The following is a 25,307-nucleotide window of genomic DNA, read 5'->3' on the forward strand; positions in this document are numbered from 1 at the left end:
TGCCTTAATATCATTTTAGATTCTGATTTAGATTCTGATTAAGAACAAACTTTACTTTTTGAATCTTCATTTTTAAGGCTCTATATGGTTTTATCCCAGAGATATGGGATACATATATAAATCGCAGAGATAAATATGTTTTCCTCCAGGGACCTTTTTGAATCAATTGTACTTTTTTATAACAGGAATCAAAATGTTAGTCATACATGCTTGAGTGCACTTAAAACATCATCTCCCATAAATCTCTGATCCAGAGACACTCTGAATCTTTCTGTGAAGGCCAGTGTATTTCATTTGTTTGTGGTTAGAGGCGTTTATGGGTGTAAAGCTCCTCTTTGTCACATCTGAGCATCTAAACTGGATAACCATGAGGTGGGTGCGTGCGTGCGTGTGTGTGTGTGTGTGTGTGTGTGTGTGTGTGTGTGTGTGTGTGTGTGTGTGTGTGTGTGTGTGTGTGTGTTTGCCAGGCTTCTGTCTGGTCCAGGTGTTGGCATTCCATCTGGCACATTCATCAAACCGTTGAGCTAATTATGGACACTGTTCAGACCTCCAAACATGAGAGCCAGGAGCTTGATCTCCTGCAGTCACAATTCTCTAACAATTCACATCCAGTCAATGCAGAAACAGAGTTTTTTGTTTCTTGGATATCTGAAGCCTGAGTAAAGATAAACACACTAGATGGACATCTTTGATGGTTGCGCCACATCTCACACAGAATTGCTGCATGTTTTAGACACCGTGCCAAGTTCTCAAGGCACCTGTGTTCTGTTTCATTTTTTGCGATGCATCTAGATTTTTAGGGTAGCTGTCATGTACATTCATTCTAAATGTTCTAAAGAAGTTCCGAATTTTTAGTCGTCATTGACTCTCAAATCAAATTATTAACACTTATCACTTTAATCAAATATGGCAGCTACTTTGATGACATCAAACCTCATTGGTTCTCACCACGTCTTGTCATCATGACATCATGTTGCAAGACAAAACACATATGTGGATATGTTTGTTTTTCTATCATGGTGGGGACTTTTCATTGAGTACAGTTTTTCTGCTGAGCCAATGATATTTTTGCTATCCCCTTACCCCAAACCTAACCCTCACACACACCTTTCTGCATTTTTAAATTTTTATGAATACATTATTAAGTATGATTAGTGCCTTTGTATACATATGGTCACATTCAATGTAGGCAAAACCTGCCAAACAAACACACACACAATCAGGCTTTCAAACGGCAGTTTATTTAAGAACTCTTTACATTGTAATGTTTATCTAAAGCTGTGTGTTCAGTCATTTCTGTAAGTTTCTGTCATGAGTTCATTTGAGAATTTAATTCCAGTCATTTGTCTGTTTGATGTGGGAGTTTCCTTTTCTTTGTTCCACTCCCTCCATCTGAACATATAGATGGGGTTACTCTGTGGACGCTGGATGTGTGAGTTGAAGGGTGTGTGTGTATGCACAGCTGAAAAGTCCATGATCTCTGCCACATCCAGAGCCCCCCATGGGCCTCACATCCTGAATAAAGCATCAGTACACCAAAAAATGAAAATGTTGTCATCGTTTACTCACCCTTGCTCGAAACAACATTGTAAAAAAAAAAAAAAAAAAAGTTCTGTTAAATTTGCAGTAAAAACTGGTAACTGGTTGCCAGAATTGTTTTTTTAAATACAGTTACAGTGTTTCACGCATTATGGAATGGCATTTTGGTGCCTGTTTTTTTTTTTTTACAGTTCACTACCATCTATATATTAAATTATATCATGTTAATATACCAACTTAATAGAATTTTATATGGACTATTAACCATCTTAGTTACACAGGTGGTAAAAAAAAAAAAGGCCACATGATGACTTAAATTTAATCAAGAACGTCCCTTTCAGGAGCAATGGCACATAAATACTGTACGTATAGACAGTGGTGGCTCAGCGGTTAAGGCTCTGGGTTACTGATCAGCAGGTTGGGGGTTCTGCCAAGATGCCACTGCTGGGCTCTTGAGCAAGGCCCTTGAACCTATCTGCTCCAGGAGTGCCATATCATGGCTGACCCTGCACTCTGACCCCAGCTTAGCTGGGATATGTGAAAAAAAAAAAAAAGAATTTCACTGTATATTGTCATGTGTATTTTGTTGATTCATGTCTTTTATTTTGAAAAGTTTAGTTCCTGTTCCCTTGTCATGTGATTTCATGTTTTCCCTCCATGTTCATGTGTCATGTTTTCATTGGTTTATTGGTTAATTGTCTTGTTAGCTTGTTATCAGTTCTGTCTGTTCATTGGTTCTTGTTCTCCCATGTCTTGAATTTAAGCCCTCACGTTTGCCATTGTCCATTGTCAAGTATTGAATGTGAATGTATGTGTTTGTCAAGCCATTGTCAAGCCATTGTCAAGCCATTGTCAAGCCATTGTCAAGTCCAGTTCATGTTTTGTTTTGTAGTCAGGGTTTTTGGATTACTGCACTTTGTAAATAAACTGCACTTGGGTTCTCTACACTACGTCATCGTCTACGTCATCGTCTTCGTCATCATCATTGCCAGCAGCCAGCACACGTTACAGAATACTTGACCGACTATGAACCCAGCAGTTCGACTCATACAGCTATGTCAGGGGAATCGTCCCCTGGAGGATTATGATGAGAAGTTCTGCGATTTGACAAGCCAGGTGAACTTTAATGAGGTTGCCCTCAAAGAAATTTTTTGCTTTGGTCTGAGTGAGCCGATCAACTCCTTGATGCCTGGCGGTCGCAGTTCCCTCAGCCTGGCTCAATATATCGACCTCGCCCTACAGATCATTGGTTCCACGTTCACTGTGGGGGAGGCGGATGCCGAGCCAGAGGTCCACGTCATGGCCACCGCGAGCCAGAGGTCCACGTTGCGGCCGCCGGCGAGCCAGAGTTCCTCGTCATGGCCGCTGAGCTAGCGCCATCTTTTGCTCCATGCCACGTCACAGCAACACCTCAGCTGGAGCCCTGGACTTTCCCTTGGCCTGTCGGTCCTGTGACATTGCCTCAGCTCTGCATTCCCTCAGCTCCACTCCAGTCCTTCAGCCTGTCGGCTTTGCCGGGGTCCCTCGTCCCTCCGGCTCCTCCTTGGTCTGTCGGTCACCTGGCTCCGCCTTGTCCCTCCGATCCTCTGGCTGTGCCTTGTCCCTCCGATCTGTTAGCTTCACCAGGGACCTCCTTCCCTACGGCTCCACCTTGGTCCTCAGTCCCACCGGCTCCACCTCAGTCTTCCGATCCCCCAGCTCCGCCTTGCTACTCTGAGCCTCCAGCACCGCCTTGGTCCTCCCTGCCATCAGCTCCACCCTGGCCCTTCGAGTCTTCGGCTACTCTCCGGGCACCAAGTTCCATGGCTCCGCCCCTCGAGCCTCTCATGGCTCCACCCCCCACGGACTTTGCCCTGGTCCCATGCCCCTCGCCCTTTCTCGCCATGCCACGCCCCACACCTCAAGACCCCCCCCCCCCCAGCTCCCTACAGAACTTTGGAACATTGTAATGTTTTTTGTGTTTTGTTTATGTGTTGGGGCATCGGGAGCCGCCCCTTAGTGGGGGGGGATATGTCATGTGTATTTTGTTGATTCATGTCTTATTTTGAAAAGTTTAGTTCCTGTTCCCTTGTCATGTGATTTCATGTTTTCCCTCCATGTTCATGTGTCATGTTTTCATTGGTTTATTGGTTAATTGTCTTGTTAGCTTGTTATCAGTTCTGTCTGTTCATTGGTTCTTGTTCTCCCATGTCTTGTGTTTAAGCCCTCATGTTTGCCATTGTGCATTGTCAAGTATTGAATGTGAATGTATGTGTTTGGTACACTGTAGTCAAGCCAAGCCATAGTCAAGTCTAGTCCAGTTCATGTTTTGTTTTGTATTCAGGGTTATTGGTTCTCACTTTGTAAATAAACTGCACTTGGGTTCTCTACACTACGTCATCGTCTTCGTCATCTTCATTGCCAGCAACCAGCACAAGTTACATATGTGCAAATGTGTGATAAATAAATTAAAAGGTAAATCACACTTTTTACTTTTAAACTTTTTTTTATTTTTTTATTTTTTATTGTAAAAGCACACTTATCTTGTTAAAAATACGTTTTCAATGTTGACTATAGGGTAAATCATACTTTTTGATGAAAAAAAAAAACCATATTGTTTACAATATTTTATTGTAAAATTACATGTAATGTCTTGTTAAAATGTAATTTTTTTTTCACGATTCTTGTTAAGGTACAGTAACTACTGCATTTTTTACATTCTTTTTACATTGACGCAAGATTGATTGTCTTGGCATTTCAAACCAAACAAACTTTTTTTTTTTGTCAAATGTTTGGATTAAAAAGTGTGCTTGTGCAATGTTTCTTTAAAACAAGTGACACTCTAATTGCTCTAATATTTAGTTATCTAAATGCAGTGACATTCAGATATTTTTAAGTGTAACATTTATGTCCAAATACTGTACTTTTAGGGAAACGAATCACATAAGGAACTGTTTCAGTTTTTATGCACTTAAAATCAGACAGACAGAGAGAGAGAGAAAGAGATATAGAAAGAGATGGAGGGACAGAGAGAGAGAGAGAGAGAGAGAGAGAGAGAGAGAGAGAGAGAGAGAGAGAGTGGTGGAAAGGTCACTGGGTGCTTTGGTGTCATACATTTGGTATGTCATCTTCAAGTCTCATTTATGCATTCTCATATACAGTTATTTTAATGCAACTATTCTTGTGTGAATTTATCTGTCCATATATACTCTCAAAATATCTTCTAAATAACATCAGCGACCATTAATATTCATGCCTGCATTAAATAAAGAGAGGGTGAGCAGGTTCATTGACTTACATTAAACACACACACACACACACACACACACACACACACATCTGTAAGTGTTACTCAACAGATAAAATGAGATATGCCAGTCATCGAGGCGTCAGGTACCCGCATGCAGAGATCAAGCTCATCTGATTTTAAACAAATCCCTCGCAGCACACACATCATGTGATTCCTGTTTATAAACACACACACACACACACACATACACACACAGTATAGGCCTATAAATACACGGTCCATGGATTTTGGCTATAATCATGCAGACATGATCTGTGCTTTTAAACAGCCACACTTTTACAATCTAATCAACAATCAATGTGACACCTAAAAAAATCAAATTATTATTGCAGATTAGATCATAATTATTGAAATAATTCAAATAATTGTCCAGGACATATTTACATTTCCTGTGCAAAACTTGGTAAGCACTATAAAAAAGATGACAAAAGTGATTTTTAGTGTTGCTAGGTTGTTTCAGTGGTTGCTAGGTGGCTGCTTACTGGCTCAAGTCTCTATGATATACAAGAAATAAAACATATTGACCAAACAAAAATCATAAGTGTCATTCAAATGTTGTTTGATGAGTTACATGTCGGAGTATAGTACTGAAGATTTTCAAAAAGAACACTAATAAAAGCAATAGTAAGAAAGCAATAATAATAGGTATGTGTGCCTTACAGTAGCAAGTGTCACTAATGAAGCTGTTTGTTCACTTGTCACTTGTACGCTCTCAGTTTTCACACCTGTCCTTACCACAAACCACAAACAGCAATCTTAGCCTAAATGATAATTCAGCTAGTGTAACTTTATCGCTGTTTCATGAAGATTGAGACATCAGACATTTTGACTTGAGTAGATATTTTTATGTCGCTCATTGTATGTATTGCTGCAGTTTCCTGGTGAAATGAACACTAGAGGCGCTACAACAACAATTACTTTTATTCACTTTCACACAAATTACAAGTAAAATGGTAGATTATCAGTTCATAAACACTTACTTTTCGCCCTTTTCCTCACACAGTTCTATCTTATGACATCTAAACACTTTTACTATAGCGCATGACTCATTTTAAAGGGTTAGTTCTCCAAAAATTATGTGTATGACTTTCCATCTTCAGCAGAACAGAAGCCTGATGGCACCCATTTACATGCATTGTATGGACAAACTGAACTGAAATCTGCTTATAAAAAAAATATTCACTTCGGTTCTGCTGAAGATGGAAAGTCATACACATCTGGGTTGGTTTAAAGGTAAGTAAATCATGAGATGATTTTCATTTTTGGGTGAACTAACCCTTTAACAATTGCATTACATAGCCATTTACATTTACAAGCTTGTTCAAGTGCAATAAAATTGCACGGTAGCTCAACTGATAGAGCGTTGCACTTGTGATGTAAAGGACCAGGGTATGAGTCCTGATGAGTTGTCACGTGAGCCCAAAGTGTTATAGAAGCACCAAAAAATGACGTGGTTGAATTTTTCATCTCATATTTTCTTTTCTGACACTATCATTTAGGTTTAGGTTTAAGGTTTAAGGTTGGGAGGTCAGTTCCCTATCTGTCACTCACTCGACGTTGGTGTCGATGTAGTGACACTAGGGGTCACTCATGGGAGCCCGAGACACCTCTGGTCTTTGATAAAAGGCCAATGAAAATTGGCGAGTGGTATTTGCATGCCACTCCTCCGAACATACGGGTATAAAAGGAGCTGGTATGCAACCACTCATTCAGATTTTCTCTTCGGAGCCGAACAGTCATGCTCATTGAGCTGAATAGCACTGTTCATTCACCTCTGCTGGATCTGACGGCGCATTTCAGCGGCTTCTCCCTCCTCTGCACTGGTGCACTGCAGAGAACGCCCCTGGGCGCTTCGGCAGAAAAACTAGAGAGTATATTTTCTGAAAGAGCATTTTTCCCCTCTAAAAGATTATATTTCTCTAAAAGAGCGCACACACGGAACGTCTTTTTAAAGACGTGTCTTTCTAAAGATGCCTTTCTGTTCGTGTGTTATTCCTGGTTGCGGTCGTTTTCTCTCAACTTTGGATGGTCATGATCGCTGTCTCTTGTGTCTGGGCGCGACCCACACGGAGGCAGCGTTTATGAATGGCTCATGTTCTCACTGCGAGAACATGACCATGGCAACGTTGCGGTCGCGGCTTGCTTTCGTAGGAAAGCAAGCCACCCCAGCGGCTCCCCGCCTTGGTCCTCCTACCTACGGGTTTGAGGTCAGCGCGGCTGGCGCTGGGGGCGATTTGGGGACCTCAATGGGATTGCCTCCGCCGGGTATCCCCCCGCAGACCTCCCATTCCCCAGCATGCTCGTCTGCTCCAGTCGGGCTTCCGGATGAGTTCACCGGCTCGTCGCATGGCGAGTCTGGCTTCTTGTTCGAGGCCCGTGAAGATGATGAGCTTTCGAGCGCAGCATCGGAGAGCGGGCTTGTCCAGTCGGACGCAGAAGCCTCAGCTGGGCTTCCCCCTTCGGGGACGGTCGCCCAGTTACAGGCCGACGCCGAAATGATGGACATGCTTTCCCGGGCGGCCGCGATCGTCGGGCTAGAGTGGAACCCTCCGCTCTCCCCTGAACCCTCGCGGCTTGATGATTGGTTTCTGGGCTCGCGGCGCCGCTCAGACCAGCTCCAGTGCCATTCTTCCCGGAGGTGCATGAGGAGCTGACGAAGTCGTGGGAGGCACCTTTTACTGCCCGACCCCGACTCCGCAGTTCCCCCGCTCTCACTACCCTCGATGGCGGGGCGGCCAGGGGCTATACGGCGATTCCCCCAGTGGATAAGGCGCTCGCAGTGCACTTATGCCCGCAGAGCGCCGCCACCTGGCATGGACGCCCTAAGCTCCCCTCCAAGCCCTGTAGGCTCACGTCATCCCTGATGGCCAAGGCCTACAGCGCTGCTGGACAAGCCGCCTCTGCCCTGCACGCCATGGCTCTCCTGCAGGTCCACCAAGCCAAGGCACTGAAAGAACTGCACGAGGGTAGTTCCGCCCCAGATTTGATGCAGGAACTGTGCTCGGCGACCGACCTCGCCCTCCGGGCGACGAAGGTCACAGTGCGGTCTCTCGGGCGGACGATGGCCACACTAGTGGTCCAGGAGCGCCACCTGTGGCTCAACCTGGTCGAGATGGGCAAGGCCGACAAGACACGGTTCCTTGCTGCCCCCATTTCCCAGGCGGGCCTATTCGGTGACACCGTTGAGGACTTTGCCCAGCAGTTCTCGACGGTAAAGCAGCAGACGGAGGCAATCTGGCACATCCTGCCCCGGCGCGGCTCAAGACCCCGCACCCCATTTGCTCGTCGCCAAGGGCGTCCCCCTGCGGTGACTGCACCGGCTCCGCCGCAGCCCACCCCTCCGGCCCGGCCCCGGCGTGGAGCCCACCGCAGGAAGCCGACGCCACCCGTCTCACAGCCGGCACCGAAGAACCCATGGAGGTCTTCGAAGTGCCCCTGAGACGGGCAACCCAGGGACGAGGGAACCCACTCACCTGGAGCTGGTAGAAAGACCACTCCATCCCCCGGTGGAGGGCCGGGTGGAAAATCTTTTGTTGCCTTTTTGTTTGATTTTGCCGCACGCCCAAGTGGCTGCGGTACCCAACAGTTCAACAAAAGAGTGGCTTCCTTCCTCCCTGGGTCACATACCCGGTGTGTACGGTCGTCACCACGACTACCGTCCACGGGCTTTATCTTGCAGGATTGGCGCTCCAGCGGTGCCCTTTTCGCCCCTGAGCGCCCAGCTGTGGCACAAATCCACCCCCGATGTGACAGCCTCCACGGGTCGCGAGGACAGGCCTCTTCCTCCCCCGTCCCAGGCTGTTCCGGGGGTGGTCACAAGGAGCCAGGTAAGTGCTTCGATGTCCCTAGACTCAGCATGGCCACGACATGCTGTGGCACCTCGCGCTCCACCCTGCCACGAGGCCCCACCTGCCGGTACATCCGACGACGTTGTCCCCTTGGTCCCCCACGCACGGAATTTGGACGCATGGCTTGCGCTTCCCAATCCATCGCGGTGGTTGATCCGGACCGTCCGACTCGGCTACGCAATTCAGTTCGCCAGGCGCCCGCCCAGGTTCAGCGGTATTCACTTCACCTTCGTCAAGGGCGAAAATGCTGTTACCCTGCGCGCGGCCTCCTACGGAAGGGCGCGATAGAACCTGTCCCTCCAGCCGAGGTGAAGAAAGGGTTTTACAGCCCCTACTTCATCGTACCAAAGAAAGGCGGTGGGTTGCGGCCAATCTTGGACCTGCGAGTACTGAACCGGGCTTTACACAGACTCCTGTTCAAGATGCTGACGCAAAGACGCATTTTAGCGAGCGTCCGGCATCAAGATTGGTTCGCGGCGGTAGACCTGAAGGACGCGTACTTTCACGTCTCGATCTTTCCTCGACACAGACCCTTCCTGCGGTTCACGTTCGAGGGTCGGGCGTATCAGTACAAAGTCCTCCCTTTCGGCCTGTCCCTGTCTCTTCGCGTCTTTACGAAGATCGCGGAGGTTGCCCTTGCCCCATTAAGGGAGGTAGGCATTCGCATTCTCAACTATCTCGACGACTGGCTAATCTTAGCTCACTCTCGAGACGTGTTATGTGCACACAGGGACCTGGTGCTCTCGCACCTCAGCCGACTAGGGCTTCGGGTCAACTGGGAAAAAAGCAAGCTCCTCCCAGTTCAGAGCATCTCTTTTCTCGGTTTGGAGTTGGACTCGGTCTCCCTGACGGCGCGCCTTACGAACGAGCACGCCCAGTCGGTGCTGGCCTGTTTGAAGGCGTTCAAACAGAAAACAGCGGTTCCACTGAAACTTTTTCAGAGGCTCCTGGGGCATATGGCATCCTCGGCGGTGGCCACCCCGCTCGGGTTGATGCATATGAGGCCGCTTCAGCACTGGCTCCAGACTCGAGTCCCGAGACGGGCATGGCGCCATGGGGCATGGCACCATGGGACACACCGCGTGGCCATTACGCCGGTCTGTCACCGTGTTTTCAGCTCTTGGACCGACCTCTCGTTTCTACGAGCAGGTGTTCCCCTAGAACTGGTCTCCAGGCGCATCGTGGTCACGACAGACGCCTCCAAGATGGGCTGGGGCGCTGTTTGCAATGGGCAAGCAGCCACCGGCCTCTGGACGGGTCCGCGGCTGCGTTGGCACATCAACTGCCTCGAGTTACTGGCAATTCTGCTCGCCCTGCGGAGGTTCCGGCCGTTGATCCAGGACAAGCACGTGCTAGTTCAGACAGACAGCACGGCAGCGGTAGCATATGTCAACCGCCAAGGCGGTCTGCGCTCCCGCTGTATGTCACAACTCGCCCGCCGTCTCCTCCTCCGGAGTCAGCAGCACCTCAAGTCGCTGCGAGCAACTCATATCCCGGGCAACCTCAACGCTACAGCGGACGTGCTGTCACAGCAGGTTCCCCGCAGGGGAGAGTGGAGACTCCACCCCCAGGTGGTCCAGCTGATTTGGAGTCGATTCGGTCAGGCTCAGGTGGACCTGTTCGCCTCCCAAGAATCCTCCCACTGCCCGCTCTGGTACGCCCTCACCGAGGCTCCTCTCGGCATAGACGCACTGGCACACAGCTGGCCCCCTGGCATTCGCAAATACGCGTTTCCCCCAGTGAGCCTACTTGCACAGACACTGTCCAAAGTCAGGGAGGACGAGGAGCAGGTCGTCCTGGTAGCACCCTACTGGCCCACCCAGACATGGTTTTTGGACCTCACGCTCCTCGCGACAGCTCCCCCCTGGCAAATTCCCCTGAGGAAGGACCTTCTTTCTCAGGGACGGGGCACCCTCTGGCACCCGTGCCCAGACCTCTGGAATCTCCATGTCTGGCCCCTGGACGGGACGCGGAAGACCTAGGTGGCCTACCACCCACAGTGGTAGACACGATCACTCAGGCTAGGGCCCCTTCTATGAGGCGCCTGTATGCCTTGAAGTGGTCTCTGTTCGCTAAGTGGTGTTCTTCTCAACACGAAGACCCCCAGAGATGCGCAGTCGGATCAGTGCTTTCCTTCCTGAAGGAGAGGTTGGAAGGGAGGCTGTCCCCTTCCACCTTGAAGGTGTACATTGCTGCCATAGCAGCACACCACGACGCAGTTGACGGTAAGTCCTTAGGGAAGCACGACCTGATCATCAGGTTCCTAAGAGGCGCTGGGAGGCTGAATCCCTCCAGACCGCTCTTCGTTCCCTCATGGGATCTCTCCGTAGTTCTTCAGGGCCTACAGAGAGCCCCCTTTGAGCCTTTGCAGTCAGTCGAGCTTAAGGCACTCTCCCTGAAGACTGCCCTCCTGACTGCGCTCACTTCCATCAAGAGGGTAGGTGACCTGCAAGCGTTCTCTGTCAGCGAAACGTGCCTAGAGTTCGGTCCGGGCTATTCTCACGTGATCCTGAGACCCCGACCGGGCTATGTGCCCAAGGTTCCCACCACTCCTTTTAGGGACCAGGTGGTGAACCTGCAAGCACTGCCCCAGGAGGAGGCAGACCCAGCCCTGGCGTTGCTGTGTCCGGTGCGCACTTTGCGCATCTATTTGGATCGCACGCAGAGCTTTAGACTCTCTGAGCAGCTCTTTGTCTGCTTCGGTGCACAGCGGAAAGGAAGCACTGTCTCCAAGCAGAGGATCGCCCACTGGCTCGTTGATGCCATATCTATGGCATATCTCACCCAAGACATGCCGCCCCCGGTAGGGCTACGAGCCCATTCTACCCGTGGTGTAGTGGCTTCTTGGGCCCTGGCCAGAGGTGCCTCTCTAACAGACATTTGTAGAGCAGCGGGCTGGGCAACACCCAACACCTTTGCAAGGTTCTACAACCTCCAGGTGGAACCGGTTTCGTCCCAGGTAGTCGCACGCAACACAAGCGGATAAGCCCGAGATAGCCAGCCGGGTGTATTGCTTGCACATAGCGCCTTCCACCTCCTTTTGAGCTGAAGACGTGCGCTGCTAATTCCCAGTAGTGTTCACAAAAGTTGTTCCCTGGTTGACTTCCTCCGAGCCCTGTGGCAGTCGAGTCTTCGGAGAAACTCACTGCTGGCCCAGTACACGCGCTAGCTAAGAGCCCGGTTCTGGGGTAGGTGCTCCGCATGTGGCGGTTCCCTGTAAGGCTAACCCCATGCGATCTATATCTTCCGCTAACTCGTTTCCCTGCTGGCAAACTGCGTCTTCCTTGGGCAGAGCCCCTCTGCCCCAGTCTCCATGTTGTAGTACCTCCTCCCCCATTGGGCAGGATCTACCTTGAAGGCTCTCCACATGGTTGGAAAGACCATGTGATGTATTTTTCCACTTAAATATCCCCCCCCTCTCTGGGGTGAGGTGTGGTCTCCGCGGTGTCCTCCCCTTGGGAGGGACACCCCCCGACTAGACCTGGCGGCCCAGTCGGATAATCCCCCTTCTTTTTTTAGGGAGTGGAAAAAGAGAAGGGGAAAAGAGGCCATGATTGGGTTAAGCCCGTCTCTATCTTTGGGTAGTCGACTTGTCCCCAAAAAGGGCCGTTCGACACTCATAACTATGTTGGGGGAGGTTACGTGTCGACCTGGTGCGCTGGCTATGAGGCACACAGCAAGTCTGCCCACCACACACCGCCAGTTCACGTAACACAGTTCAGCCTTGTATAGGGACCCCTAGTGTCACTACATCGACACCAACGTCGAGTGAGTGACAGATAGGGAACGTCATGGTTATTGGTGTAACCTCCGTTCCCTGATGGAGGGAACGAGACGTTGGTCCCTCCTGCCACAACGCTGAACTACCCGCTGAAATGGCCGGACCTTATATCGGCTCCTCAGCGTAAAACCTGAATGAGTGGTTGCATACCAGCTCCTTTTATACCCGTATGTTCGGGGGAGTGGCATGCAAATACCACTCGCCAATTTTCATTGGCCTTTTATCAAAGACCAGAGGTGTCTCGGGCTCCCAAGAGTGACCTCTGGTGTCACTACATCGACACCAACGTCTCGTTCCCTCCATCAGGGAACGGAGGTTACACCAGTAACCATGACGTTTTATTTATTTAAAACTAGATAAAAACTCGATTTGGAAGAACATTTAACTCACTTTTAGTGCCACATGGTGGACATTTCACCTCAGATCTGCCACAATTCGTGTAAGGAACCACGTAATACCATTTTGCATAAATGCTTAATTTTTTTAATGAGATCAGACTTGTCAGTTTTGTGAACAATATGCCTCAAACATTCACAACTATGAAATATCAACTATATGAGCTGAATGTTGCTGCTGTCAGCTTGTTTATGATGATCTACAAAGATCTGAGAGGAAAATAAGCTAGAAAACACGATGCAAATGAAAGGTACTGTACATGACTAGCTGTTAACTGACTCTCTTTGTGGACTCTTTATAAACAGCCAAGAAGTAAACTTAAGTGGAAGTCATCTTTGGATAATGTGACTACTATGATAACCAGGTAAACAAGTGTTTGTGTGTGTGTGTGTGTGTGTGTGTGTGTGTGTGTGTGTGTGTGTGTGTGTGTGTGAGAGAGAGAGAGAGAGAGAGAGAGAGATGGAATCCTGATAACTGGCGCCAGCGTGGTGATCTCACCATCTCTGGACACGGCTCATTTCTCACATACACAACACACTGTATCTGCCCTCCACAGTCCAGGCTTGACTCCAAAAATGCAAACTATTTCCCTACATCAGGACAAGATGTAAAACATAAGGGATCATGTTGTTGCCCCATGGCCTGCTGCCATCATCTCTGCTGCCTGGGGCTTTTATTTGCCTATCAGAGCTGCTCATATTATGTGCAGCATGCTAGAGACACTTTACAGAATTTTCTTCAAATTTACTTGACTTGTTTGCCAAGTGAAGTATCACTTTTACCTTTTTTTTCCCATAAGGATTTCATAAAGTCCTTTTATAAAAGAGTTATGAAGTCCAACCAGCTCTGAGGTGAATCACAACATTACACACTTTGGTCTGAAGCATAAAAGTATTTGAAAATAGTACAAAAGTACAAGACTGTGCTCTTAACATTTTTAATGAGGTAATGATCTACTCAACTAACAAATCCCATGAATCAATGAAAAAATATAAAACTATTGATTTAAAGTTGTTGATTCATAGTATCGATAGAATATATAATAATATTATTGAAAAATATTCAGATAAATACAAATATATTTGTATATAAGTAGTTTGAAGTGTGGGGAGAGGTCGCTGCTGAGCTCTTTTGCGCACTTTGTACGCCGCGATTCTCTGATTGGTGGATAATTTCTCTTCAGGATCATGGGTAGTGTAGTTCTTCACTAGAATTACACTATTAAACATGCTTTTTAAAAATGAAGTTGAAGTAACATGGACTGGTGTCTTCAATTGAAGCATATACCATCGATTAACAACCTCGGAGCTCACAGCAGCTCTGTCTTTAAAGGTTTATAAGATATAGTTAAAAATAAATTCCCCTATGGAGAAAATGAATGGGATTTTTACTTTCAGAACCAGACTGCTGCACTCTATTACTCATAGTTAGAGTTTGAGATTTGAACAAACTCCTAACCATAAGTATTAAACTTCAGCATGGAACTCATCTCACACCGTTAGTGCTAGACATTAATGACACTTTAAATCAGGGACTAAAAATGGTTCAAGGAATGAAAGCGAAAACAGAAAACGAACGACATTTTTAGCAGAACGTAACTGAAAACAAGAACAAAGTGATTTTCAATTGTTCCAAAGTGAAAACATTATTTTAAAATGCTGGTAACTTGTTATAACCGGTTAATTTTTTCCTATAATTTTTTCATGAAACCAAAGGCCAAAGGGTTTATCACAGTAATTTTTTGAAACTACACCACTTCATGTTGCCTGTAAAAATGAAACACGTGCTTTGATCCTGAAGGGAACTGCTGCATCACACATTTCTTTGCCTAATTACCCATTGTGGATGTCATATTCTGTGAATGAAGACCTTTTTAACAACTATGAATTAATACTACATACAGTATACATGCACTTACAGATAAAAGGAAAACATTATTAGAGGTAAAAAGTACTTTTCTCAGTTGTTTCCAAGTTCTAAATATTGTTAGATATGATGCATTAATACAGATTTGATGCTGCCGGGTTTTGACTGAGAAGCATTATCTGTAAATAAAATTATATTTAACTGTTAATTAACTGCTTGTTATGATTTCTATGCTGATAAATCCACCACACAGGAAAAAAAAAATATTGCTTATTTTGGTGAGGCAAGTGGCTTATTTTGGGCTTGTTTTTCCAGACCAGGTCTCTTGTTTCTGTTGCGAGATCTGGCAACACAGCAATTGGTATTTAACCCATTAGCACAGAGTACTGTCATTTTAAACAGAACATTATTAACCATTCTAAAAAAACATTTTGTTTTTAGTCCCTGCTTTAAATAATGCATCTTGTTGAGGAGAAGTGTGCTGTTACTTTACTAAGAGATCAAATATGATAAAACTTGTGCAAATAGTACACCCAAAAATAAAAATTCAGTTAACTTCCAAGTCACACAGGTTTGGAACAAAATGATGGTAAGTAAATAATGACATATATTGTGAATAGTGAACTATTAATTTAAACTACAAAACAATTTCAGCTTTAACAAGAGTTCTTGAACCGATAAGTTGAGTTATTGCTTGGTGGTTGTTCAGAGCTCATGTGGACAGACTGATTCAGAGCAATGGAGCAAGCTGACCATGAGAATGGAAGGGACAGTCCAAACAAGAAGAAGCATATAATGTTACACACAAACATAGAGATTTACATCGCAGAAGACAGCAAAGAGCAGGACGTCAGATCATGAGTGATGGAGGTCTGTCCACGTGGCGCCACAGTATTGACTTGTGGAGTAAAAGAGGAGTAGTGTGAGGTACTATATCATACGAGCGCTCTGAGCGATGGGGTGTCCTGCGTTTGGGTTTTGGAGGTTAACCCTCTGGGGTCGACGGACGCGCCGGCGCGTCCTGCTGGATTTTTTCCTCATAACAGCAGAAACAACTTAAAATACTCCATCATTTTTGGGCATACAGATAAGTGTAAGACATCATGAGAGACTATAAAGTGTCTACTTTTATTTGTGTACACTCACAATAACAACAAAACCTTGTGCTTTTGTAAAATAAAGAAAATAAACAGGGTGCGCTTTCAGCCGTCTCTGTCTCCACGAACATCTTTCTGAAACATGTCACAAAAATTTACAGAAACTCTGCGAATACTTATCAGACAAACATGAAACATATGTCTAAAGAAAGCTTAAAATGTCTACTTTTAAATAAAACAATTCAAATTTAAAACAAATATTCTCCTGCAATATAATCTGTATGAAACAAAGCGATGAACAGTTTCTCCTGGCTCAGCTAATTATTGCTAATGTGATCACACCCACCAGCAGAGCACGCTATTCATACGGTAATGTGCTGAGGTGATCAATGCAAATGGTAAACGCCCCCAACAATGCCTTAAAAAACATCAAGTTCATTCACCTTTCTGCACGTTTGGAAGATGGCACGCTACACAGGTGAGGAAGCTCCTGGATAGTGACGAAGAGTTCACGTTTTCCTCAGAAGAAGAATGGGAATCCGACGAAGAACTTTTGCATTTTGAAGAGCGACTTGATCCAGCCGAGGATACAATTTCGGATGAGTAAGTAATTCAGTTTTACTTACATATTAGTTGACATGCTATTTTATATAAACATGGACATATTTTACTAGTTGGACTATTTCCAGACTTGCCAGCCAGAATTCAGAGTATTGAAATTTGAAATATGTCCTAATAGGTAAGTTTTAGTTACATTTAAATGTTGTTTCAGCTAAAGCAGGTATTTAAATTGTATGCTGTATGATATAAATATGATATGTAATATGATATAAAAATAATATGAATGTTTAGATTATATTTTAACCAGTGTTTATGCTGCCTTATTATCATCAACTAAACTTGTGCTTGCAAATATCTGTTTGGGTGTAAATGTGTAAAATGTGCTGTAAATATGCCCTTATTACAAAATCAGCATATTAGAATGATTTCTGAAGGATCATGTGACACTGAAGACTGCAGTAATGATGCTGAAAATTCAGCTTTGATCACAGGAATAAATTGCATTTTACAATATATTCAAATAGAAAAGTTATTTTAAATTGTAAAAATATTTCACAATATCACTGTTTTTGCTGTATTTTGGATCAAATAAATGCAGCCTTGGTGAGCAGATGAGACTTCTTTTAAAAACATTAAACAATCTTACAGATCTAAAACTTTTAAACAGTAGTGTAGGTCTAAAGTTTTTAAGTAAAGTCTTTATGTAAAGAAAATGTATAGTCAGATTACTTCTTTTAACTTAAACTACAAACAATACATTCAATCATTAAGTCTCTTCACATTCATTCTCTCTCAGGGGAGGGGTCTTTGTCTCCTCAGGTGTGAATCACATCAATATTCATGATCATCCACGCCTCTTCCCATATGGCCTTTCTAACACTAAAAGTGTCTTACAAAAGTTAAATGACTATATTGTTTTGTATGAATGAGTGATCAGGATGGTTTTCACATCATTTTTGTAGCAAAAACTCTAGGCTACAAGATCCAGTTCTCAAAAGACTTGTGAACAAATGTTTAGTATGTGTTATATGGCCTTATTTCAGTGACTTAAAATTTTTGTTTTTTCAAAAATCACGCATAAACATTATTTTCTCAAAAATACAAACATGTACATACATTGTAGCCCAGTTTGTGCTGAATACAGTGTTATCAGACTTTAGCCATTAATATGTTTTTAAGCAACATAAAAAAGCACAAATGTCAAGGCATGTCAAAACTTCTCCAGGGCCCAAAACACCCTCAGACCCCAGAGGGTTAACCGATTTGAGTGCACCGTTGTAAGAGACCTGGAATCTCTCCAGTTGAATTATCTAGAGATGGATGTGACCACAACCAGCCAACAAACGTCATTCTCCAGCTAACAGCTCCCACCAGCCAACGTCATTAATCAAACAGCCGTTCTGCTCTACATGGAGGGCCAGTCACGCTCTTTACGCTCATAAGTAATGTGGCGCACAACTCTCACATTATCCAAAGCGACTTACAGTTTGTCTTGGGACAAGTGAGGAGAAAGTTCTTCACCATAGGAACAACAACGGAACTTCCTCGTGTAATATTACTTCCATTGTTTTAGTGGAGAATAAGTTTGTGTTTTTTTAACGAATCAGTTGAGTCAAAGATTGAATGACTCACTCATAACATAAAAAAGAAACTCACTTGTCACCACCTACTGGAGTAAATATGCAATCTCCAGAAATGGTCACTAACCGAATCAGTGAATGAAATCAAAATGAAAGATGAATCAAAATCCCCACTATTTGGAAAGCTACAAACACGAAGAAGCGGAATGACACCAATGTTGAATCTGATAGCACATTACGCGAACAACCTCAGAGACTGTGGGAACTAGGAGGTAATTGCATTCACATAAACGATGATGAGTGAGATGCGGAGGTTGCATTTTCCCTCAAAGGTTACATTTTTACTTCACTGATGGTTAAGTTTAGGGTTGGAGTTTTTGGTTTAGGGAGTATGGTTAATAAAATATCCATTCCTGTTGACTGTATTATATAATTTACAGCTAAAAACACAACTTGCTTTTGGTGCCACTCTGTGGACATTTCATTCAAAAACTGGAGCACCCATGTGCCGATACGTTCAACAAAACTTCCAGCGGTGATTCAAATTTCGGTAAGCACAAACAAGTTTCTTTCGACCTCCTGTTGTCAAATTCACAGTGCTGTAAGTCTAATAAAACTAAGCAACATTTGTGTACTTCAAGATCATGCAGAATGAGAATCAACAGTCTTCACAGAATCAAAGATATGATCTAAGTGATGTTGGTGTGTTGTCTTGACAGACCATTGAGAGCAATTACTGGACAATTATTGTACACACATACACGCACACAAACACCGATATGCACATGCACACAAGCATGCAGCAACAGTTATTTTGGTGTTTTCTAAAGTGCTTGTAGGGTTCCAGACAGGCACTCTGTATTAAATTACAGCTAATTTGTGTCAGTTTTGGCTGGGTGAAGTTTATCTCTTATGGATCAAAGATCATTAATACTTCCTGGTTTATCCTCTAAAAATATTCATTCCCAGAAGTCATACAGAATTCCACAACACATCAACAGTTCCTCATTATGGATGTGACTGACTTAATGATACTCAAGCACAAATCGAACTCATGACTCTAAAATGAGTCAAGAGGCTCGACCTTCTTATTCAAACTAATGTATTGGGGGCAGTTTTTGTCTTTCCTGTTATGCAGTATATTTGAACGCTTTAAAAAAATTAATACGCTTGAGATGTAAATTAAGGAAGTATTTTGATAAAAGTTTATAACAGATTACGTGAAATATGCACTGGTCAAGCTCAGGCACATAAATGTTATCAGCCAATTATACACACACAGTGGCAAGACAATGAACAGGATGGAAATAAAAAACTAAAGTAAAAAAAAATATTTTGGGTTTAAAAGAAGTTAAGCTCAACAGCATTTGTGGCATAATGTTGATGACAACAGAAATTCATTTAGAATCGTCCCTCCTTTTCTTAAAAAAAAGCTAAAAATCTGGGTTACAGCATGGCACTTACAATGGAAGTGAATGGGACTAATCCATAACATTAAAATACTCAAAATATTCAAACATAAACAATATGTGTGTTAACATGATTTTAGCGTGATAAAATCACTTATTAATCTTTTCTGTGTAAAGTTATATCCAATATACAACAAACTAAAACTTACTGATGCTTGTGCTGTTGTTTTCCCTCCAAAAATGTATGTCACTTCCTGGAGGTTGATTTTTAAGGAACTGGCTTTTGTTAGTTAAAAGGATTTCACAAAAGACTAACAGGATGGAAAGTAATAGTGAGAACACAGGGTAAACCTATAAATTAATCACCAATTAAAACAATATCCCCAAGCAAAAATTTTGCTTTGAAACATTTTGATTAAAGGAAAAAAATTCATATTAAGTATCAAGTTTGTAATACTAGTAAGTTGACATGCCAAAATGGCAACTTTCACTCAAAGCAAAGAAGTGAAAATATTTAAAAGTCACCCATATGCCACCTTAATTGTGGTATTGTGAGTAAAGGAAACTAACCTATGTGATTTATCTTCACATAATTGTGTGTTTCATATTTTATCCAATAACCTATATTAACCTCTTGTGACCCTAGTGTCCTCATGCGCAAACATTGTGTTCTGTCTTTGCTATATGCTTTGCATAATTAAATAAAATTTAAACTGACTGATCTCAGTTCAGAATACTCTAGGCTGTCAGTAAAGGGTTGAACTTTTGACGCACTGAGTCATGTGACAAAACAGCATGGCGCTGATCACAGCAGAGTTTGTTTTTGGGAGAAACACCAACAAAACTACATCTGGTAAGAAACCCCATTCAGTTTGTACATTAAAACTTATTTCAGTCAAAAGATTATAGTCTCTAGTTTAATCCAATATGCCATTTTTACAATTTCAGCTATTTATCACGAAACAGCACACTGTTAAACACAATGACCTCCGATGAGGAATATAGGACTAATTTACCTTAGAAATCCTATATTCGCTGTGCATTATCATACTGAGAATCAATGGGTGCATCCAAAAGCGGAAACATGTTGCTTTCAGAGGCTTTATATGGAGTTAGGATGGAAATAAGGTGCATTTCAAACCATTCTAAGACCAGTGCAGACAGACAGCACACTGGAGGTTAAGTCAATCACTAAATAGGGTGCAAGGGAGCATCCTATAGCTTTCCTATGCAGCCAAGTGAATTCACTCCCAACATCTGTCAAATGTTCCATTTCAGGCTGCAGATGATGTTTGCAACACTCAACATGGTTGGCAGACATGGAACTATGGTGATTAGTACTTAGTTTCATAATTTATAATGTTTAATTTTATTTTAACATGGTTGACAGTGATTGGATGATGCTGGCCATTACTTGTATCAGAATTAAAGGGATAATTCACTAATAAATTCTCATTTACTCACCCTCATAACATCCCAGATGTGAATGACTTTCTTTCTTCAGCAGAAAAATAAAGAAGATTTAATATATATATATATATATATATATATCAGCTTTGTAGGTCCATACAACGCAAGTGAATGGTGATCAGACCTTTGTAGCTCTAAAAATTACATGAAGGAAAGATAAAAGTAACCCATATGACTCCAGTGTTTAAATACTTATCCTCAGAAGCGATATAATAGGTGTGGGTGAGAAACAGAACAATATTTAAGTAATTTTTTTGCTTTAAATCTCCACTTAAATGTTCACTTTCAGATGTGAAAGTGAAACTAAACAGGGACCACATGTGAATTTCAGATGTAAAAGTGAAAGTGGAGATTTCCTTCCATACAGAAATGTGTGTATATCACTAATTGTGTACCTTTCACCTCCCAGATGTCCCTATTCCCCATAGTTTCCATACACTTTTCATGCTGTTTTGTTATTGACAAAGTGAAAATGCGTAAAAAAATGTTTGCGAAATATGCCATCTTCTGCCTGTTTCCATTCAAATGGCCTTTTATCGATAAACATGATGTGCATGATGATGTCATGCTTAAAAAAAAAAAACACTTTTTTGCATAAGTTTTGGTTTCTTGCAAAAGAAATCTGCCCTTAAGATGTTTCCATACAGAAATGTGTGTATATCGCTACACTAATTATGTACCTTTCGCCTCCCAGATGTCCCGAATTTTTCCCCCTGAAGTTTTGGTAAAATGGGGAGAGTATTGAGTCAATTCATTGAAATTAGCCAGCTTACTGTCATCTTCATTTCACAAATAAATGCAATCAGAAGATGAGGAATTGCAATCAAAAGGGAACAGTTGCCCTTCTGTAATATTGGTCTTGATGTTGCGCCTGTCGCAGGTTGCCACCGGTTCCGACCCGAAAGCGAAACGTCATGGCCCTGTTCAAGCTGGCAACCTGCATTAAATTAATCATAAAGAGTGTCCATTCATTTGTTCTCCGTGCACTTTTTACGAGATAATAAACGGAAGTTAAATGGAAAAATATTATGTCGACATTTTAGTGATAATTTGCGTTTCCCTTTAGCTATATCGGTAAACTTTTTGATGCGATACACCTTTTGTCGCAAAAAAAAAAAAAAAAAAAAAAAAAAAAAAAAAAAAATTAAATAAATAAAAAATAAAAAAAACTTGGATGAAAACATAGTTATTGTAACATAAAAGTCAAATTAAGTCAAATCATATTTATTTGTATAGTTTTTTATTTGTGCTTGTTCCAGAACACATTGTTCCAAAGCAGCTTTACAAAATATCAGCTGTAATGTCTGTAACATCACAAAAACATGAATAATCAGCACTCCTAAAAAAAAAAAAAACATTATAAAAAAAATAAATAAAATTTATAAAAATAAAATAAAATAAAAAAAGAAATCTGAACTTAATCCCGCTGTCCACATATGAGGACATACATTTTTAGGAAAACTATTTGCTCTTAAAAATTATTATTATTATTATTATTATTATTATTATTATTACATGTTTGTGAGGGGCTGCTAGTTACAAATCAAAAAGGGAAGTGGAAATTGCACACAGCAGTCGTGCTCGGGTCTCAGGATTGCGACACAAGACAAATGGGACCGTGCGTGTCATCTGCTGTCTAAGAAACTCTATTTCGGTCTCTGGCGGTTCCTCACACTGAACAGCTGGCGTTACGAGGACTGACAGATCTTAGGAACAGTATAATATTTCCTGCCTGTTGTTGGTTCACTTTTTTGTCGTCTGTGCAGCTGAAGTCCCACAGTAAACACAGTAATGCTGAATCCAACTCTCTGCTCCCACTGGTGGCTCATCTGTGTAATAACACTCAGGGATACGGAAATTTTAGTCACTTTAATTAAGACTTTTGTATGTGTGTTTGTTAGGGAAGCTCTGAACCGCACGGTGAAAAAAATAAATAAAATAAGAGTGAAAAAAAAATGAAAAATAGTGTCACAGTTCCTTCCTGAGCCTGTCTTAAATTTTTTTCTCTCTTCCTAAATTTTTTTTTCTCTCTTCCAAAATGTTTTTTTCTCTCTTTAAAAAAAAAAAATAAAATAAAATAAAATAAAAAAAATTTCTTTCTTCAAAAAATTATTTTTTCTCTCTTCAAAAATTTTTTTTTTCTCTCTTCAAAAATGCATGCGGTACCAACCTTGGCCACCAGGTGCCACTATCAGTAAACATGTAATCTTATGCTTTTAATGCTTTCTCTGTTGCTATATAGCTGAATAATACATTTATTATTTATTTAAGGGTTTGCAAACCTTAATCAAGACAAAATCAGGTTACATATGTTTGATATGGCATTCGTTGTCATGTAACAACTGGAGTTATGTTTTTGTTTGAAATTGTTGGTCTTTCTAAAGCATCTATGCCATTTGCTCCATGTTACATGGTGGAAGCAAAGGAATGTATTGAGGAAAACGGGAAACATGGGGAAATTATTATTATGTCTGTCCTTTTGAAGTGTTAGGGGTACATCTGGTAATGTTAATATTGTTGGGTTATTTGTTTTACATACTTGTGGGTTTCTTTTCTTCGGGGAGGCCTCATTGAATGTTATGTGTGATGTTATTTATTTGTCCCCCGGCATTTATTATCATGAACTTGTGTTTATTATCATGAGCGTGTGTTTATTATCATGAGCGGTTTACTCAATAAACCGAGAAAAAAAATGTAAGACTTAGGCTCAGGAAGGAACTGACACTATTTTTTTTTTTCACCGTGCAGTTCAGAGCTTCCGTAGTTTGTTCATATAATGGAGTTTTGGAAATTGTTTTTGCAGTTAAAGGTTTAGAGATGATCTGAACCATCAGTCTGGTTAGACACGAGAATCTGTACTGATTTTTTTCTCTCTTCAAAATAGTTTTTTTTCTCTCTTCAAATAAATGCATGCGGTACCAACCTTGGCCTCCAGGTGCCACTATCAGCAAACATATAATCTTATGCTTTTAATACTTTCTCTGTTGCTATATAGCTGAATAATACATTTATTATTTATTTAAGGGTTTGCAAACCTTAATCAAGACAAAATCAGGTTACATATGTTTGATATGGCATTCGTTGTCGTGTAACAACTGGAGTTATTTTTTTGTTTGAAATTGTTGGTCTTTCTAAACCATCTATGCCGTTTGCTCAGTGTTACATGGTGGAAGTGAAGGAATGTATTGAGGAAAACGGGAAACATGGGGAAATTATTATTATGTCTGTCCTTTTGAAGTGTTAGGGGTATATCTGATAATTTTAATATTGTTGGGTTATTTGTTTTACATGACTGTGGGTTTCTTTTCTTCGGGGAGGCCTCATAGAACGTTATGTGTAATGTTATTTATTTGTCCCCCGGCATTTATTATCATGAGCGTGTGTTTATTATCATGAGCGGTTTACTCTATAAACCGAGAAAAAAATGTAAGACTTAGGCTCAGGAAGGAACTGAGACACTATTTATTTATTTTTTTTCTTCCATAGTTTGTTCATATAATGGAGTTTTGGAAATTGTTTTTGCAGTTAAAGGTTTAGAGGTGATCTGAACCATCAGTCTGGTTAGACACGAGAATCTGTACAGAATTATCTCCTCTGATCAATGTATATAAATATCAGTATTTTGTTATCTTGATTCTAGGATGAATCAGTAAGGATCTTAATAAAGTTAACTCCTCTATAACTATTCAATTATCCAGAACGTATTGACACAATTAGCAGTGAGTTTTAATTAAACCAATTAGTTTGATCATTAAGACGTTGATATAATAGCATAGTGTGCTGGGTAAATGTCAATGCTTGCATTAATCAAATTAAGATTAATTTATTTATTCCCAAAAGTATGATGATTAGCATATTAAGCAGTGTTTTATAGTTAAGGTAGTGGTTTGTTCAAAACCTCCAACACAATTACCAATGTAATGATGAGTCATCAGAGTTGAGATCCATGTGCAGCTTTAATAATGATAAACATCATAATACAGACAGGCAGCAATAGTAATAACAAAGGCAATCCAGAGTGGTAGAAAATAAACAAGCAAGAGGTCAGGGCAGGTGGCAGACAATCACAAGTTATTGCCAGATAAACAAGGCAGTAGCAATGGGTCAAAACAGGGTAAACAAGCCAGGATCATACACAAATAATGCAAAACCTCAGAGACCACTTAGTGATGTCAGCCAGGGCAAAACAAGACTTTGCAATGATAGAGAGTGAGAGTGAGACTTAAATAGCTGAGTAAATGAGAAACAGCTGAGCAGGTAATCAGTGACAGGTACGGGGATTATGGGAAATGGAGTCCAGAGAGTTAAAGTCAATCCCCAGGTGATGGAGCCCTCTGGTGGTGAGCAGGAGGAACAACAAAGGCGGGATTCATGACAATCAACATCAAGATTACACATTCTCGATGGAATGTTATTGTAATGTTCTATAGAAATGTGTAATATAATGACCACAGCATTATTTATAGAAATA

This window comes from Myxocyprinus asiaticus, chromosome 12 (assembly GCF_019703515.2).
Source record: "Myxocyprinus asiaticus isolate MX2 ecotype Aquarium Trade chromosome 12, UBuf_Myxa_2, whole genome shotgun sequence".
NCBI classification, from domain to species: Eukaryota; Metazoa; Chordata; class Actinopteri; order Cypriniformes; family Catostomidae; genus Myxocyprinus; species Myxocyprinus asiaticus.